This window comes from Pan paniscus, chromosome Y (assembly GCF_029289425.2).
Source record: "Pan paniscus chromosome Y, NHGRI_mPanPan1-v2.0_pri, whole genome shotgun sequence".
NCBI lineage: Eukaryota > Metazoa > Chordata > Mammalia > Primates > Hominidae > Pan > Pan paniscus.
Genome location: NC_073273.2, coordinates 11,542,565 through 11,563,246, shown reverse-complemented (window position 1 = coordinate 11,563,246; position 20,682 = coordinate 11,542,565).

The window sequence follows — 20,682 nt, the reverse complement described above, 5'->3', positions numbered from 1 at the left end:
ATCCCACCCCCGTTTGGCTCATGGAAAGCCCTCATATTGGGAGTTTGCCAGGATCACTCCAGATTGCAATCCAAATGTTCCCTATATGTTGTAGTACTTCTGCCTGAACACCGAGCCATGATGTGGACTGCTTTTCCATTAATAGAATGCGGGGATGCAGTTGAAAGCACTTTTTGTGTCATCTGTCTTCACCCTTTTTGCAGGTGAATTGGTGGAACCCCATCCACTCTTCACCAGATTGTATTTTCACACCTGACCTTTTTGCTGCTCACACTCTCTATCCCAGTGTGAAATCTTTAGACGATGGAGGAGTGTCCCCACACAATGTGAAGCACCTAGTCCACTGGAAATCAAATTCAAGGAAAATTCAAGGGGCCCTGTGGACAAGACTGCTAATGCCTCTTTTTGGGTTGGCTGCAGGACAATGAAACCCTGGGAGATGTCTGTTCTTGTATGTAGTGTGCCCCACTTCTTTCTAGAATACTGGCTTTTTTGCAGGAGTAGGTGATTTGGACCCAGCTCTCAGCCAGCCACAAAATTCACTGTGAATTCATGATCCACAGAGAAATAAAGAACATACAGCCCCACAACTGAAGTAGAGCCACAGAGACAAGTTACCAAAGGGTTGGGAGACTCAATAAAATGAAATGCTGCAGTGTGTTAGCTACATTCCTTTAAGCAGAATCCACTTAAAGGCAGACACACACACACCCACATACACACACAGATAGCCAACACTTGCAACACTCCCACAGAAACACACAGCCCGGTAGCTCCTGAGACTGTATGGTTCTCCAGACACCCCACCTGGGAGAGAGCAACCCTGGGGAGCACAGGTGGGCTGTACCTAGAAATCACAGTAGATCAAGTTTCAAAAAGATTTATCCCTAAAACATGTAGGCAGCCTTGAAGATTCCCCAGGCATTTTTGGATTTTAGGGATTTCTTATTTATTCCTGAGGCTGTGCTTGACATTTCTTCAGGGTGGCTCATGTCTGCCCTCTCCTAGGATCATGGGACTATACTGTGGATCCCACAGAGAAAATGTGTGAGAGTCCACCATAGACAAGCCTCCACAGAGGTCTCCTTCACCAAGCCACTGGGACTAGTTGTTAGGCAATGGTGACATTCACTGGGACTCTAGCCAGAGCACACAATCAGGCCTGGTGCCCTGAGATTAGCGAATGTGCATTCTTGAGCCAGGCTCTGGCATCTGGCTCTCAGAGCTGTCAGCCTGCCTAAGCAGAGGAAAACAGTACAAGCAGAGCCAGCCTTGTATCAGGAAAATAAATACTGTTTGTGAAAACCCACTTGAGGGACCATAAAATTGTAGACCTCAGGGCTCCTTTGGACTGCCTCTGCAGTCATCTTCTGCTAGAGGAGGAGGCATTTTGATACTGTGAGGTGGTCACTGGAAACTGCTTTTCTGACTCCATTCCTGAAAGAGTCTGTGTGCAAGAATCTTGTCCCATAGGTATTGGAGTATAGAATGGTGTGTTATTGAGGGTCTTGTGGGTGATAAGATCATACCTGAGACACCAGAGCCAGGAGACAGTGAAAGATGGCTGGGTTCTTGAGCTCAATGCCTCCCTTCATCCTGGGCCTTGCAGGAGCTATCAGGAAAGACTGGAACCACAACAAAAGCCAATCAAAGGTGAGGCAGTGTTCTCACATCTGGGACTGGCCTCTCACAAGTGTAGATGATATAAAGACAGGTTCTCAAAAGTTGTCATCCGTGGTGTTGACAAGCCTAAAAATCAAGTCCAGTAGTGCTTTTGAGGGACACTGTGGATTTCCCATGAAAGCATTGAAAAATGAAGGCTCACCTGAGAGAATGAGCTGCCTTGTGCTGAAGTCCACACAATGTTCAATGATTCCTGTCAGAGGGACCCAAAAGACTCCAGCAACATGCAAACTACCTCAGCCCCCAAAAAGAGAATATAACCCACAACCTGGGTCGCAGCAAGCCTTTCTGAAGTCCCTTTTACTCTCTGAAATCCCTGGCAGCTAAATAATCTATGGCAAGAGGCAGTCCCATCCAGCAACAGCTCAATGAAAGAGCCCCTGCACAATGACAGGGCCATGCAGATGAAATGAAACAGAGGCTAGGTTACCTGGCAAAAGCCAAACATGGCTGCCTGCTTCTCATCCTACAGAAATCATGCAGCCCTCCCATAGAATTGGGAAAACAAGAGTTTCCTTGTTAGCAGCTGTAACAGAATTCACAGTTTTAATAATGTCAAAGCTGCCCAGTCATTAAAATGTGACAGTCTTTAGAAGTAAACACTCATACAATAGATTCTCATGACAGTCATTCTCTATGAACTGGAATTGTTTAGTGTGGAAGTTGCTGAGCCAGACCCAGGAAACAATAAGCCAATGAGGAACATGGAAATTGGAGGCCACATCCCTCCAAGCATCGATACATTCCACTACCATTTGACTCCAGGTATGAAAGCCCTCAAATTGGGAGTTTCCAGGATGTCCCCAATTGGCAGTCCAAATGTTCTTTGTACACCGGAGTACTTTCACCTGAACACTGGGCCACAGTGAGGACTGATTGTGCAATTAAGGGAATGCCAGGATGGAATTGGAAGCACTCTCTGTGTCATCTATCTATTTTTTTTTTTTTTTTGCAGGTGAAGTTGCAACATGCAACCACCCTTCACCAGATTGTATCCTAACCCCTATCTGACCTTACAGCTGCTCACACTCTATGTCCCAGGATGAAAGCCCAAGATGATGGAGGTGTGCCCTTTCATGACATGAAGCCACTGCTAGGCTAGGAACTGAATTCAGGGTAAATTAAAGGGGCTATGTGGACAAGACTGCTGGTGTCTCTCCCTGGGTTCACTGCAGGACAATAAAACACTGGGGGATGTCCATTTGTTGGTATGGTGTGCCCCTCTTCTTTCTAGAAGAGTGGCTTTTTTTGCAGGGTAAAGTTATTTGGACACCGATGGGCTTTGGCCCATCTCCCAATTCACTGTGGATTCATGATCCACAGAAAAATAAAGAACTTCAAGCTCGACAGCCCAAGCAGAGCCACACAGAGAGGCCAACAAAAGGTTGGGAGACTCGAAAAAAAAAAAGAGGTGCTGAAATGCATTAACCACATTCTTATAAGCAGACTCTACTAAGAGGAACACAAACACACACACACAATGCAACACATACATACAGAAATCCAACAATCTAACATTCCTTTAAGATGACTCCACTTACAGTCTCCCGCCCCCCCCCCCCCATATAAAAACATACAATCTCACACATACATGCAGACATCCAAAACTTGCAATCCTCCCATGGAAACACACACCCCAGCAGCTCCTGAGTCTGCTTGGTTTCACAGGAAGCCCCACCTGCGAGAGAGCAAACCCAGGGAACACAGGTTGACTATATCTATAAATCACAGTGTGGCAAGTTTTAAAAAAGACTCAACAGTATAAAGTCTAGGCAGGCTTCAGGAATCCCGCAGATATTTTTGGATCCCTAGGGATTCCCTGGTTTATTCCTGGGGATGTGCTTGATGTTTCTTCAGGCTGGCTCAAGTCTGCCTTCTTCTAGGATCATGGTACTATCCTCTGGATCCCGCAGATAAGACAGGCGAGATTACCACTGACTCACCTCCATGGAGGTCTCCTTCTTAGGCAAGCCATGACGACCTGTCGCTAGGCAATGGTGACATTCATTGTGACACTAGCCAGAGCTAACAATCAGAACTGGTGCCCTGAGACTAGCGTGTGTGTATTTGTGAGGCAGATTTAGGCACCCAGCTCTCAGAGCTTTCAGCCTGCCTAAGCTGAGGAAAATGTTACAGGTGGAGCAGGCCTGGTATTGGGAAACAGGCTGCCTGCAAAAACCCTTAAAAGTCTTGACCTCTGGGCCCCTTCAGACCGTCTACGTGTTTGGGTCACATGGAAGGAGAGGTGTTTCGAGACTCTCAGGTGGTTGCTGGAAACTGATCTTCTGACTCCATTCCTGAAAGAGGCTGCGTGCAAGAATTTGTACTCAAGGGGAATGAAAAATAGTCTTGTGTGTTGTTGAGGGATTTCTGGGTGATAAATCATCCTGTGAACCCAGAGGCAAGTGTCAGCAAAAGATGGCTGGGCTCTATACCTCACTGCCTTTCTTCATTCTGAACATCGTGGAGGCTCTATGGAAAAGGCAGGAAACACGACAAAGAAAAGTCCAAAATGGAGCAGTGTTCTCCCACCTTGGACTGGCCTCTTGCGGGTGCATATAAGGTTGAGACAGTGTCTCACAGATGGTCTGTGGCAATGTCAAGCCTGAAAAGTGTGTCCAGTAGTGCTGCTGAGGGGCACTATTGATTCCCCATGAATGCAAAGAAAAATCAAGGCTCACCTTAGAGAACGAGCTGCCTTGTGCTGGAGTCTCAGGAATGTTCAATGATTCCTATGAGAGGACCGAAAATCCTGCAAAGTGCAAACAACCTCAGGCCCCATAATGAGACAACAACCCACAACCTGGATCACAGCCAGCCTACCTGAAGTCCCTTCTGCTTTCTGAAATTGTTTGCAGCTAAATAATCTGTCATGAGACGTAGTCCCATCCAGCAACATCCCAATAAAGAGCCCCTCCAAAATGAGAAGGCTGTGCAGATGAAATGAAACAGAGGCTAGATTACCAGGAAAAGCCAGACATGACTGCCTGCTTCTCATCCATCTCATCCTACAAGAAACATGCAGGCCTCCAATTGTAGTGAAAGAAGAGTTTCCATTTTTGTGGCTGTAATGAGAATTTTCTGTTTTAAAAGTATCAAACTACCAGGTCATTCAAATTTGACAGGATTTAGAAGTAAGCACTCACACAAGGAATTCTCATGAAGGTTGTTCCCAGTGAACTGGGAAAAGTTTAGTGTGGCGGTCGTCGAGCCAAACCCAGGAAACCCTAGCCCTACAAGGAACACAAAAGTCAGAGAAGAAGAGGGAAGTCTGGAGGCCGCATCCCACCTAGCATCAACCCATTCCACTCCCATTTGGCTTCGAGTACGGAAGCACTCAAATGGGGAGTTTGCCATGGTTGGCCCCAATTTGCGATCCAAATATTCCCTGCAAGTTGCAGTACTTCTACCTGAACACTGGGACATGAGGTGGACTGCTTGTGCAATTAAGGGAATGCAGAGATGGAGTTGGAGTACCTTCTTTGTCACTTATCTTCATTTGTTTTTGCAGGCGAAGTTGCGGGAATGCAACCACCCGTAACTAGATTGTATCTTCACCTCTGTCTGACCTTATTGGTGCTCACACTGTATGTCGCAGGATGAAATCCTAGGATGATGGAGGAGTGTCCCTTCAAGACATGAAGAACCTGCTTGGCTGGGAACCGAATTTGAGGTACATTCAAAGGCGGCTGTGGAGAGACTTCTAGCGTGTCTCACTGATTTGGCCACAGGACAATGAAACACTTGGAGTTCTGTTTTATTGGTGTGTTGTGCTCCTCTTCTTTCTAGAAGAGTGGCTTTTTTTTTTTTGGCAGGGACAGGTGGTTTGGAACTTTGCAATTTTTGTTCAGCCTCCCAGTTCACTGTGGATTCATGATATTCAGAAAAATGAAAGAACATGGAGCCCTGCAGTCCAAGCAGAGCCACACATAGGCCACCAAAAAGTTGGGAGACTCAAAATAAAAAACAAAACAAAACAAAACAAAAACAAAAACTGCTCTTTTGACTCCATTGGAAACTGCTTTTCTGACTCCATTTCCAAAAGAGGCTCTGTGCAAGAATTGTGTCTCATTTGGATTGGCATATAGTCTGGTGTGATGCTGAGGGTTCTTTGGGTGACAGAACCATACCTGAAAACCAGAGGTTGTCATCAGTGACATCAGTGATGTTAGTGGCCAGGCTCTTGACCTTCCTGCTGTTCTTCATCCTATGACTCAAAGTGGCTCTCTGGGAAAGGTAGGAAACATGAGAAAGGGAAGTTCATGGTGGAGCAATGTTCTCACACCCACAACATGGAGCACCACCTGCCTACCTAAAGTCCCTTTTGTTCTCTGAAATTCTTGGCAGCTAAATAATCTATGGCAAGAGGCAGTCACATCCAGCAACAGCCCAATCAAAGAGCCCCTCCACAATGACAAGGTCATGCAGATGAAATAAAACAGATGCTAGACTACTGGGCAAATACCAGACAGGGATCTCTGATAGAAGTGGGAGAACAAGAGTTTCCTTTTTGCGGGCTGTAATGGGAATTTATGATTTTAAAAGTATCAAAACTGCCCAGTCATTGTAACATGGCAGTGTTCAGAAGGAATAGAGTCTCATGAGGCTTGTTATCCAAGAAATAGGAAATGTTTAGTGTTGAAGTCTTTGAAACCAACCCAGGAATTCTTAAACCAATGAGGAACATGGAAATCAGAAAAAGAAGAGGCAAGTATGGAGGTCACATCACATCCATCATCAAACCATTCCAATATTTTTGGCTTCAGGTATGAAAGCCCTTAACTCAGGAGTTTGCCAGGATGGCTTCAATTGGAACTCCAAATGTTCTTTGCATGTTGGAGTACTCCCACCTAAATGAGGCCATGATGTACGTGACATAGACTGCTTGTGCAATTAATGAAATGTAAGGATTGTGTTGGAAGCACATTCTGTGTCATCTCGCTAAATTTCTTTTTGCATGTGAAGTTGTGGGACCACATGCATACTTCACCAGATTGTATACTCACCCCTATGTGAACTTAATGCTGCCCACACTTTGTGTCACCAGATGAAATCCCAAGATGAGGAACGAGTGTCCCCTCATGACGTGAAACATCTGCTCAGCTGGGAAGTGAATTCGAGGTACATTCAAGGGGCCCTGTGGACAAGACTACTAGTGTTTCTCCTTCGTTTGGCCACAGGACAATGAAACACTGGGAAATGTCTGTTTTTTTGGTGTGGGGTGTTCTTCTTCTCTTTAGAAGAGTGTCTTATTTTTTTTTATTTTTTTTTATATTTTTTGCAGGTGAAGTTGATCTGGACACCTGCGAATCATGGCCCACATCTGAATTGACTGTGGACTCATGATCCATAGAAAAATAAAGAACACAGAGCCCCACAGCCCAAGCAGAGGCACACAGACCAGCCACCAAATGTTGGGAGACTCAAAAAAAATGCAGCTCTGAAGTGCATTAGCCACATTCCTTTAAGCAGACTTCACTTACAGGCACACACACAAACACACAATGCCACATACACACATGCAGACATCCAACACTCGCAACAATTCACAGAAACACAGCCTGGCATCTCCTGAGGCTGCCTGTTTCTGCAGAAATTTCCACCTGGGATAGAGCAACCCTGAGGAACATGGTTTCTACAGGAATTTTCACCTGGGATAGAGCAACTCTGAGGAATAAACACAGGCTGTAACTGTACACCAAATTGTGGCAAGTTTCAAAAAGACAAAAGACAATTGAGATTACATGTCTGATGCACCTCCATGGATGTGTCCCTCTCCGCCAATCGTCAGTGACTTGGCGCTAGACAACAATGACATTTATTGTGATGCTACCTGGAGCTCACAATCAAGGCTGGTGCCCTGAGACTAGTGCATGCACATTCATGAGGCAGGCTCTGGTGGCAGGCTGTCAGAGCTGTCAGCCTGCCTAAGCAGTGGGAAACGGTACAGGCAGAGCCAGCCTGGTATCAGAAATATGTGCCCTGTGAAAACCTACTATTGGATACTAAAAGCCTTGAACTCCCTCAGGGCCCCTTTGGATCAGTTCCATGGTCAGGCTTCACTAGATATAAGGAAGCATTTTGACACTCTGAGGTGGTCACTGGAAACTGTTCTTCTGACTTCTTTTCTAAAAGAGCCTGTGTGAGACAAGCGGGTACCATAGGAATTGCAATATTGTCTGGTGTGTTGGTGAGGGTTCTATGGGTGGTGGAATTATACCTGAGACCCCAGAGGCAGATGTCAGTGAAGGCTCTTCACCTCAACACCTCTTTTTATCCTGGGCCTTGCAGAGGCTCTCTGGGAAAACATGAACCAAGACAAACTCAAGTGCCATATGAAGCAGTGTTCTCACACCTCATATTGTCCTCTCGCAGGTGAAGATGAGGTTTAGATAGTGTCTCAAATGCCATCTGTAGTGACAGCAATCCTGAAAAGGGAGTCCAGTAGTTCTGGTGAGGGGCACTGTGGATTCCCCATGAAAGAAAAAAAAAAAAAAAGGCTCACTTGAGAGAATGAGCTGCCTTGTTCTGTAATCCAAGCAATGTTCAGTGATACCTGTCTGAAGACCCAGAAACCTCCTGCAAAGTGCAAACAACCTCAGCCCTCATAACAAGATGAGGACCCACAATCTGCAGCACAGCCAGCCCCTTTTGCTCTGTGAAATCCCTGGCAGCTAAATAATCTGTGGCTAGAGGCAGTCACATCCAGCAACAGTTCAATGAAACAGCCCCTCCAAAATGAGATGGCCATGCAGATGTAATGAAACAGGGTCAGATTACCAAGTAAAAGCCTGACATGGCTGCCAACTTGTCAACCTACAGGAATCATGCAGCCCTCTGATAGATGTGAGAGAATAAGTTTCCCTTTTGGTGGTTGTAATGTAAATATACTGTTTAAAAAGTATCAAAGCTTGCCAGTCATTAAAACGTGATAGTGTTTAGTAAAAAACGTCATTCTCCATAAACTGGGAAGCATTTACTGTGGAAATTGTTGGGCCAGACCGAGGAAACCCTAGGACAATGAGAATCATGGAATTCATGACAAGAAGAGGCAAGCCTGGAAACCACATCACAGCCAGCACCAATCCATTCCACTCACATTTGCCTCCAAGTATGGAAAACCTCAAATTGGTCGTTTGCCAGGATGGCCCCAATTTGCACTGCAAATCTTCTTTGAGCTTTGGAGTACTCTCAGTTGAACACTGAGCCATGGTGTGGACTGCTTGTGCAATTAAGGGAATGTGGAGATGAAGTTAGAAGAGTATTCTGTGTCATCTGTCTTTACTTTTTTTGCAGATGAAGTTGTGGGATCCCATCCATCCCTCATTACATGTTATTGGGCACCAGAACAAGGCAGCTCATTCTCTCAAGTGAGCATTTTATTTATTTATTTATTTATGTATTTATTTATTTATTTTTTGCTTTCACGGGGAATCCACGGTGCCCCTCATCAGAACTACTGGACACCCTTTTTAGAATTGCCATCACTACAGACAGCATTTGAGACACTGTCTAAACCTCATCTTCACCTGTGAGAGGACAATACAAGGTGTGACAACACTGTTCCACATTACACTTGAGTTTGTCGTCGTTCATGTTTTCCCAGAGAGCCTCGGCAAGGCCCAGGATAATGTATCCTCAACCCATCTGACTTTATTGCTGCTCATCCTCTATGTCCTAGGATGAAATCCCAAGACGATGGAGGAGTGCCCTTTATGACATGAATCACCTGCATGGCGGGGAACTGAAGTTGAGATAAATTCAAGGGGCCGTGCAAACAGGACTGCTAGTGTCTCTCTCTGTGTTGTCCATAAGACGATGAAACACTGGGACATGTCTGTTTTTTGGTGTGGTGTGCTTCTCTTCTTTCTAGAAGAGTGGAATTTTTTTTCTTTTTTTTTTTTTTTTTTTTTTTTTTTTTTGCAGGGGAAGGTAATTTGGATGCCTGTGGTTCATGCCCGCCTCCCAGTTCACTGCGGATTCACGATCCACATAAAAATTAACAACACAGAGGCCCGCAGCCCAAGCAGAGCCACACATACAGGCAACCAAAAGTTTGGGAGACATTAAAAAAAAGAGAGAAAAAGAAGAAGAAGGGTTGAAGTGCATTAGACACAGTCCTTTAAGTAGATTCCACTTACAGGCATGAACAAACATACACACTCACACACACAAACACACACATGGGCTGCCACCAACACACACAGACATCCAACGCTTGCAACACTCCCACAGAAACACACAATGTGGCAACTCCTGAGGCTGCGTGGTTCTGCAGGAAGCCCAACCTGGTAGAGAGCCACCCTGAAGAACAAAGACGGGTTGTACCTAGAAATCACAACAAGTTTCAAAAAGTCTCACCCCTACAAAGTCTAGGCAGGCCTGATGAATCATAGAGAACCTTTTAAATCCTTAGGAAATTTGCAGTCTATTCCTGGTTCTCTGTTTGAAATTTCTTCAGTCTGGCTCACGTCTGCCCTCTTCTAGGATCATGGGAGAAATTCGTGGATCTCACAGAGAAGACAGGCGAGAGTCCACCGCCCACTCACCTACACAAAGTTATCTTTTTCCACCACGGTGCAGGGACTTGTCCCTAGGCAATGGTGACATTCATTGTGATGCTAGCCAGAGCTCATAATCAGGCCTAGTGCACTGAGACTAGCACATGCCCATGAGGTGGGCACGTGCACCTGGCTTTCAAAGCTTAAGCAGAGAAATATGGCAAAGGCAGAACTGGCCGTGTTCAGGTCTAGCTGGAGGAGGAGTTATTCTGAGATGCAGAGGTGTCAGTGGAATCTGTTCTTCTGACTTCATTCCCAAAAGAGGCAGTGTGCAAGAATCGGGTCCCATGGGGTATGGAATATAGCCTGGTGTGCTGTTGAGGGTTCTTTGGCTGATAGAATCATACCTGAGACCCCATATTTGGATGTTAGTGAAAGATGACTGGTCTCTTGACCTCACTGCCTCCCTTCATTCTGGGCCTCACAGGGGCTTTCTGAGAAATGCAGAAACTTCGACAAAGGCAAGTCCAACATGGAGCAGCATTTTCACACCTCAGACTGGCCTCTCATGGGTGCAGATGAGGTTGAGACAGTGTCTCAGATGCCATCTGTGGCAATGACAAGCTTGGAAAGGGTATCCAGAAGTTCTGTTTAGGAGCACTGTGGATTCCCTGTGAAAGAAAAGAAAAATCAAGGCTTATCTTAGAGAATGAGTTGCCCTGTTCTGGAGTCCAAGCAATGTTCAATGATTTATGTCAGAGAACCCCAAATCCTCCTGTAAAGTGCAAACTACCTCAGTCTCAGTGAGACAACAACCCACAACCTGGAATGCGGCCAGCCTACCAGAAGTCCCTTTTGCTTTCTAAAATCCCTGGAAGCTAAATAATTTGCGGCTATATGCAGTCCCATCCAGCAGTAGTTCAATGAATGAGCCACTCCGCAATTAAAAGGCTGTGCAGATGAAATGAAGTGTGACTAGATTAAAAGGTAGAAGTCTGACATGGCTGCCTGCTTCTCATCCTTCAGAAATCATGCAGCCCTCCGACAGAAGTGAGAGAACAAATTTTCTTGTTGGTGGCTGTAACAAAAATTTATGGTTTTAAAAGTATGAACGTTGCCCACTTATTAAATCTTGACAGTTTTTAGAAGGAAACACTCACTCAATAGATTCCAATGAGGGTAGTTCTCTGGGACCTAGGAAACGTTTAATGTGGAAGTCGTTGAGCCAGACCCTAGAAACACTGGGCCGAGAAGAAATATGGAAGTCAGGAAAAGAAGAGACAAGTTTGGAGGCCATAACCCTCCCAACATCAATCCATTCAACTGTTATTTGGCTCCCGGTATGAAAGACCTCAAATCGGGAGTTTTCCAGGATGGCCCCAATTTGCACTCCAAATGTTCCTTGCAGTTTGGGGTACTCTCAGCTGAACACGGGGCAATGTTGTGCACTGCTTGTGCAACTAAGGGAATGCAGGGATGACATTGGAAGCATTTTCTGTTTCATCTGCTTTTATTTTTTTTCTCAGGTGAATTTACCGGACCCCATCCACCCCTCACCATGTTGAATCCTCAATGCTATCTGACCTATTGCTGCTCACACTGTATGTCCCAGAATGAAATCCCCAGATGATGGAGAAGTGCCCACTCATGACATGAAACACCTACTGGGCTGGGAACCAAATTTGAAGTGAAGTCAAGGGGCCCTGAGGATAGGGCTGCTAGTGTCTCCCCCTGGGTTGACTGTAAAACAATGAAACACTGGGAGATATCTGTTGTGTGCGTGTGTGTGTGTGGTGTGCTCCTCTTCTTTCTAGAAGATCGGCTTTTTTTTTTTGCAGAGGAAAATGTTTTGGATGCCAGTGGATCTCTGCCTGCCTTTCAGTTCACTGTTGATTCATGATCCACAGAAAAATAAAGAACATGGAGCCCTGCAGCCCAATCTGAGCTGCACACACATGCCATCAAAAGGTTAGGAGACAAAAAAAAAAAAGAAGCACTGAAGCGCATTACCCACATTCCTTTCAGCCGACTCCATGTAGAGGCATGCACACACACACACACACACAAACAACGCCTCACACACATGCAGACATCCAACACTTGCAACACTCCTACAGAAATGCTCCTACACCTGAGGCTGCATGGTTCAGCAGGAAGTCCAACCTGGAAGAGAGCAATCCCAGGGAAAATAGGCAGTCTATATCTAAAAATTACAGCAGGTCGTGTTTCCAAAAGACTGACACCTACAACTTCTAGGCAGGCTTGAGGAATCCTGCAGTTCTTTTTGGGTCCTTAGGATTTTTGTGGATTATTCCTGGGGCTCTCCTTGAAGTTTGCTCAGGTTGGCTCATGTCTGCACTCTCCTAACATTATGGGACAATTTTGCAGATCCCACAGAGATGACAGGTGAGAGTCCACAGTTGATGCAACTCCACAGAGGTCTCCTTCTCCACCAAACCACAGGGACTTTTTGCTAGGCAATGGTGACATTCATTGTGATGCCAGCCAGAGAACACAATCAGGCCTGGTGACCTGAGACAAGTGTGTGCACATTCATGAGGCATGCTCAGGCATCCAGCTGTCCGAACTCTTAGCCTGACTATGCAGAGGAAAATGGTACAGTTGTAGCCAGTCTAGTATCGGGAAAAATGTGGCCTGTGGCAGCCCACTGCAGGACCCTAAAAGTCTCAACCTGAGGGACCCTTCAAACCATCTCTGTCTTCCAGTCTTGCCGGGGGAGGAGGCATTTCAAGACTCTGAGGGAGTCCCTGGAAACTGCTCTCCTGGCTCCATTCTGGGAAGAGGCTGTGTGCAAGAATTTGGTCCCATGGGGATTGGAAATAGTCTGGTGTGTTGTTTAAGGTTCTTTGTGTGACAGAATCATACCTGAGACCCCAGAGGTGGTGCCAGTGAATGATAACTGGGCTCTTGGCCTCACTGCCTCCCTTCATCCTGGGCCTTGAACTGGCTCTCTGGGAAAGCCAGGAACCAAAACAAAGGCAATTCCAATGTGGAGCAGTGTTCTCACCCTCGAACTGGCCTCTCACAGGTGCAAATGAGGTTGAGACAGTGTCTCATATGCCGTCTATGGTGATAGCAAGTCTCAAAAATATGTCTGGCAGTAGTAGTGAGGGGGTACTGTGAATGCCACCCCCCCCCATGAAAGCAAAGCAAAGAAAAATCAAGATGTGAGAGAAAGAGATGACTTGTGCTCATCTCCACTTGATGTTCAAAGATTTCTGTCAGAGGACTCAAAAGCCCCCTGCAAAGTGCAAACAACCTCAGCCCCCATAACAAGACCAAGACGCACAACCTGGGGTGTGGTCAGCCTACCCAAATTCCCATGTGCTTCCTGAAATCCTTGGCAGCCAATAAATCTGTGGTGAAAAGCAGACCCTTCCAGCAACAGCCCAATGAAAGACTTTTTCATGATGAGAAAGGACGTGAAGATGAAATGAAACAGAGCCTATATTACCAGTCAAAATCCAGACACAGCTGCTGGCTTCTCATTCTGTAGGAATCATGCAGACCTTTGATAAAACCTAGAAAAGAAGAGTTTCCTTGTTGGTGGCTGTAACAGAAATTTATGGTTTTAAAATTATTACAGCTGCCCAGTCATTGAAACGTGACAGTGTTTAGAAGAAAACACTCATGTGACCGGGCACGGTGGCTCATGCCTGTAATCCCAGCACTTTGGGAGGCCTAGGCAGGTGGATCACAACGTCAGGTGATTGAGACCATCTTGGCTAACACGGTGAAACCCCGTCTCTACTAAAAATAAAAAATAAAAAAATTAGCCTGGTGTGGTGGTGAGTGCCTGTATCCCAGCTACTTGGGAGGCTGAGGCAGGAGCATGGTGTGAACCAGGGATGCAGAGGTTGCAGTGAGCCAAGACTACACCACTGCACTCCAGCCTGGGCTATACAGTGAGACTCCATCTCCAAAAATAAAAAATAAAAAATAAAATAAAAAAAATAAAAAAAGGAAGAGATCACTCATGCAATGGATCTCCTTGAGAAGAAATCATCTTCCGTGCACTGGGAAATATTTAGTGTGGAAGACATTGAACCAGACCCAGGAATCAATAGGCTGATAAAGGACATGTAAGTCAGGATTCAAAAAGGCAAGTGTGGAGGCCGCATCCCACCTTGAATAAATCAATCTCCCTGTGATTTGGATCTGGCTATGAAAACCCTCAAATCAGGAGTTTGCCAGGAGGGCCCCAGTTTACACTCCAAATTTCCCCTATGTGTTGGAGTATTCCCAACTGAACACCAGGCCAAGATGTGGACTGCTTGTGCAATTAAGAAAATATGGGGATGCTGTTGGAAGCACATTTTGCAACATTTGTCTTCACTTTTTCTTCAGGTGAAGGTGTGGGGCATCATGCAACCATCACCAGATTTTATTCTCACCTTTATCTGACCTTATTGCTGCTCACACTCTTTGTCCCAGAATAAAGTCCCAAGATGATAGAGGAGTGACCCATGATGATGTGAAGCACCAGCTTGGCTATGAACTGAATTCAAGATAAATTCAAGGGGCCCTGTGGACAGGACTGCTAGTGTCTCTCTCTGGGATGGCTGAAGGACAATGAAGCACTGAAAGATTTCTGTTGTTAGGTGTGGTGTGCTGCTTTCGTTTGTAGAAGGGTGGCTTTTTTTGCAGATGTTGGTGATATGGAACCCGTCCAGTCACAGCCAGCCTCCCAATTCACTGTGGAGGAACACAGCCCAAACACAGCCACACAGGGAAGCCCTATCCACATTCCTTTAACCAGACTTCACTTCCTGGCTTGCACACACACACACTTACACGCACACACACACACTCAAACACACAAAGCCACACCAGACATAAAACACTTGTGACACTCCCTCAGAAACACAGAGCCCAGCAGTTTCTGAGGCTGTGTGATTCTGCAGGAAGCCCCTCTGGTTAGAAAGCAATCCTGGGGAACAGAAGGAGGCTCCACCTAGAAATCACAGTTGGGTGAGTTTCAAAAATATTCAACCCTACAATGGCTAGGGAGGCCTGAGACATCCTGCAGATACTTTTGTAACATTAGAGACTTTGCGATTTATTCCTGGGGCTCTGCTTGACATTTTCTCAGGCTGGCTCATGTCTGCCCTCTCCTAGGATTATGGGGCTATCCCCTGGATCCCACAGAGAAGACAGGTGAGAGTCAACCACTGATGCCTCTCCATGGAGGTCTCCTTCTTAGACAAGCCACAGGGACTTGTCACTAGACAATGGTGGCATTCATTGTGATGTTAGCCAGAGCTCACAGCTCAGTCCTGATGCCCTGAGACTAACACATGAACATATACAAGCAGGCTCTGTTGCTTGCCTGTCAGAGCTGCCAGCCTGTGGAAGCAGAAGAAAATGGTATGGGGAGAGATGACCTGGTGTTGAAAAATAGGCTGCCTGTGATAATGCACTTAAGGACCCTAAAAGTCTCTACCTTATGGCCACTTGAGGCCATCTCCATAGTCAGTTCCCAAAGGAGGAGGAGGCATTTAGAGACTATGAGATGGTAGTTGGAAACTGCTCTTCTGACTCCCTTCCTGAAAGAGTATGTGTGCAGGAGTTGGCCCCCGTGGGGACTGGAATGTAGTCTGGTGAGTTGTGGAGGGCTCTTTGGGTGATAGAATCATAGCCGAGACCATAGAATAGGATGTCTGTGAGTGATGGCAGGGCCCTTAACCTCAGAGTCTCCCTTCATCCTGGGCCTCTCAGGGTCTGTCAGTGAAATGCAAGAACTATGACAAAGAAAAGTCCAAAATGGAGCCATGTTCTCAGACTTCAAACTGGCCTCTCATGGGTGCAGATGAAGTTGAGACAGTGTCTCAGAGGCCATCTGTGGTGATTGTGAGCCTGGAAAGTGTGCCCAGTAGTGTTGTTAAGGGGCACTGTGGACTTCCTAGGAAAGAAAAAAATAATAAAGGGTTTCATGTGAGAAAGAGATGGCTTGTGCTGGAGTCCAAGCAACAATCAAAGATTACTGTCACAGAACTCAAAAGCCTTCTGTAAAGTGCAAACAACCTCAGCATATACAATGAGTCCACAACCCACAACCTGGAGTGTTACCCAACCTACCCAGGGTCCCTTTTGCTCCCTGACATCGTGGCAGCCAATAGATCTGTGGCAAGAGGCAACCCCATCCACCAACACCTAATAAACAATCCCATCCACAATAAGAAAAGATGTGCAGATGCAATGGAACACAGTGTAGATTACCAGGCTAAAGCCAGACATGGCTGCCTGATTCTCATCCTATAGGAATCATGCAGCACTCTGATAAAAGCTGCAGAATAGGAGTTTCTTTGTTGGTGAATGTAACAAGAATTAACTGTTTTAAAATTATCACAGCTTCCCAGTCATTAAAACATGATGGTGTTTAGAAGAAAACACTCATGGAATGCATTCCCTTGAGAGCCATCTTCCAGGAACTGGAATCATGGAAGACGTTGAGCCAGACACAGAAAACCCTAGCCCGATGAGGAACATGGAAGATGGGAAGAGAAGAGGCAAGTGTGGAGGCCACATCTCACTGTGCATCTATCAATATCACTCCCAGCTGGAGCTGAGTATGAAAGCCCTCAAATCGGGAGTTTGCCAGGATGGCCCAAGTTTGCACTTCAAATATTCTGTCGACCTTGGAGTACTCCTACCTGAACATCGGGCAATGGTGTAGACTGCTTGTGCAATTAAGAAAATGTGGGGATGGATTCACGAGCACTTTCTGTGTCATTTGTCTTCATTTTTTTCGCAGGTGAAGGTGTTGTTCCCCATCCAGCCCCTGCCAATTTGCATCCTCACCCCTATCTGACCTTATTGCTGCTCACAATTTCTGTCCCTGAATGAAGTCCCAAGATAATCTAAGAATGCCTTCTCATGACTTGAAGCATCTGCTCAGCTAAGAACCAAATTTGAGGTAAATTCAAGTGGCCCTGTGGACAGGACTGCTAGTGTTTTTCACTGGGATGGCTGCTGAACAATAAAATCTGGGGGATGTGTGTTCTTGGGTGTGGTGTGCTCCTCTTCTTTCTGGAAGAGTGGCTTTTTTTTGCAGGCAGAGGTGAGGTGGACCTCAACATATCATAGCCAGCCTCCCAATTCACTGTGGATTTATGACCCAGAGAAAAATAAAAAACATGGAGACCTGCAGCCCAAGCAGAGCCACAGAGACAGGCCACCTAAAGGTTAGGAGATTAAAAAAAAAAAAAAAAGTGCTACAGTGCCTTAGCCACATTTTTTAAAGCAGACTCCATTTACCAGCCTGCACACACACAAACACACACACACACGCAAAACCAGGCAATGCCACAAAGCCACAACCATACATAGACATCTAAGACTTGCAACACTTTCACAGAAACACACAGCCTGGAAGCTTCTGAGGCTGTGTGCTTTTGCAGAAAGCTTTACCTGGGAGAGAACAATTATCTCCCAGCCCACAGGTGGAAATCACTGTGGGACAAGTTTCAAAAAGACTCATCTCTACAACATCTAGGCAGGCCTTGAGGCATCCTGCAGATCCTTTTGTAAACTTATGGATTTCACGGTTCATTCCTGGGGCTCACCTTGATGTGTCTTCAGGCTGGCTCACATCTGCCCTCTCCTAGTATCATGGGACTACCCCATGGATCCCACAGAAAAGACAGGCAAGAGTCCAACACTGACACAACTCTATGGAGGCCTCCTTCTCAGCCAAGCCTCAGAGACTTGTTGAAAGGCAAGCACGGCATTCACTGTGATACTAGTCAGAGGTCACACCTCAGGCCTGGTGCCCTCAGACTAGTGCATAAGCATTAGGAGGTAGGCTTAGTGCCTGGCAGTCAGAATTGTCAGCCTGCATAAGCAGAGAGAAATGGTACAGGCAGGGCAATCTGGTATCCAGAACAAAATGCTGCATGTGATAAATCACTGCAGAACGCTGAAAGTCTCTAACTTAAGAGAGCCATGGTAGGGTCGCACTGGAGGAGAAGGCATTTCAAGACTGTGTAATGATCGCTGGGAACTGCTCTTCTGACTCCATTCCTGAAAGAGGCTGTGTGCAAGAATCTGGTCCCATGAGGAACAGAGTGTTGTTTGGTAAGTTGTGAAGGGTTCTATGGGTGATAGAATCATACCTGTAACCCCAGAGGTGGATGCCAGTGAAAGATGGCCGTGTCCTTAACGTCACTGCTTCCCTTCATCCTGGGCCTTGCAGGGGCTCCCTGGGAAAGTCAGGAACTATGACAAAGGCACATCCAAGATACAGCTTTTTTCTCACACCTCGAACTGACCTCTCACAGGTGCAGATGAAGATGAGACAGTGTCTATGAGTTCATCTGTTGACGGTTGCAATTCTGAAAAGTGTTTCAAGTAGTGACGTTGAAGGGCACTATGGACAACCCATGAAAGCACAGAAAAATCAAGGCTTATGTGAGAGAACAAGCTGCTTGTACTGGAGTCCAAGCAATATTCAAAGATTCTTGTTAGAGGACACAAAATCTTCCAGCAATGTGCAAACAACCTCAGCCCCACAACAAAACCACCACGTGAAACATACAGTGCAGCCCGCCTACCCAAAGTCCCTTTTCCTCCGTGAAATCCCTAGCAGTGAATAGATCTGTGGCGAGAGGGAGCCCCATCCAGCAACAGCCCAATAAAGGAGCCCTTCACAATGAAAAAAGATGAGCAGATAAATGAAAGAAAGCCTAGATTCCTAGGAAAAAACAGACATGGCTGCCTACTTCTTATCCTACAGGAATCATGCAGCCCTCCAATAAAGGCTGGATAACAAGAGTTTCCTTGTTGGTGACTATAAAATAAATTTACAGTCTTAAAAATTTAGAGACTGTCCAGTTATTAAAACCTGACTGTGTTTAGAAGGAAACACTCAGGCAAAGGATTCCCTTGAGGATTATCTTCAGTGAATTCAGAAATGTTTAGCGTGGAAGACATTGAGTCAGACCCAGGAAAACCTAGGCAGATAAGGAACATGTAAGTCTAAACAAGAAGAGGCAAGAGTGGAGGCCACATCCCACCAAGCATCTATCCATTCCATTCCCATTTGGCTCCAGGTACAAAACCCCTCAAATTAGGAGTTTGCCAGGATGGCCCCAATTTGCACGCCAAATGTTCGTTGCACATTGGAGTACTCCCACCTGAACACTGGGCCATGGTATGGATTGCTTGTGCAATTCAGGGAATGTGGGTATAGAGTCAGGAGAATCTTCCATGTCATTGGTCTTTAAGTTTTCTGCAGGTGAAGTTGCAGTACCCCATCCGCCCCTCACCAGATTGTATCCTCACCTCTATCTGAGCTTATTGCTTCTCACACATTATGTCCCATTATGAAATTCCAAGACTGTGGAGGAGTGCCTCCTCACAATGTGAAGCACCTTCTGGATTTGGAACTGAATTAGAGGTAAATTTAAGGGGCCCTGTGCACAGGGCTTCCAGCGGCTTTCCCTGGGTTTCCCACAGGACAATGAAACACTGGGAGATGTCCGATTTTTGGTATGGTGTGCTCCTCTTCCTTCTATAAAAGTGGCTGCCTCTTCTTCTTCTTCTTCTTCTTCTTCTTCTTCTTCTTCTTCTTCTTCTTCTTCTTCTTATTATTATTATTACTATTGCAGGGGGTGATGACTTGGATGCCGATGGGTCTCAGCTCACCACCCAATTCACTGCGAATTCATGATCCACAGGAAAACAAAAAACACGGAGTCCCGCAGCCCAAGCACACCACATAGACAGGCCACCAAAAGGTTGGGAAACTAAAAAAAAAAAGAAACGCTGAAGTGTGTTAGCCACATTCCTTTAAGCAGACTTCATTTACAGGCACACACACAGACACACACACAAACACACAATGCCACACATGCACACAGACATCCACCACTCACAACAATCACACAGAAATACACAGCAAGGCAGATTCTGCGGCTACATGATTGTACAGGAAGCCACACCTGGGAGAGACCAACCCCAGGGAATACAGGTGGGTTGTACCTAAAAATCACAGTGGGGTGAGTTTCAAAAAGAGTCAAACCTACAAATTCTACGCAGGACTCAGGAATCCTGCAGATCCATTTGGATCCTTAGGCATTTCATGGTTTATTCCTGGGGTGGTGCTGGACGTTTCTTCAGGATTGTTTATGTCTGCCCTCTCCTAGGATCATGTGACTATCCCATGGATCCCATAGAGCAGAAAGGTGAGAATCCACCACCAACGCACCTCCATGAAGTTCTACTTCTCCACCAAGCAGAGTGACTTGTCATTAGGCAACAATGTTGTTCATTGTGATACTAGCCAGAGCCCACAATCAGTCCTAGTGTTCTGAGACTAGCTCATGTGCATTTGTGAGGCAGGTTTGGACATGTGGCTGTCAGAGCTGTCAGCCTGCCTAAGCAGAGGAAATTGGTACAGAAAGAGCCAGCTTGGTCTTAAAAAAAGAAAAACAAAAAGGATGCCTGCACTAACCCACTGTGAGAACATAAAATTATC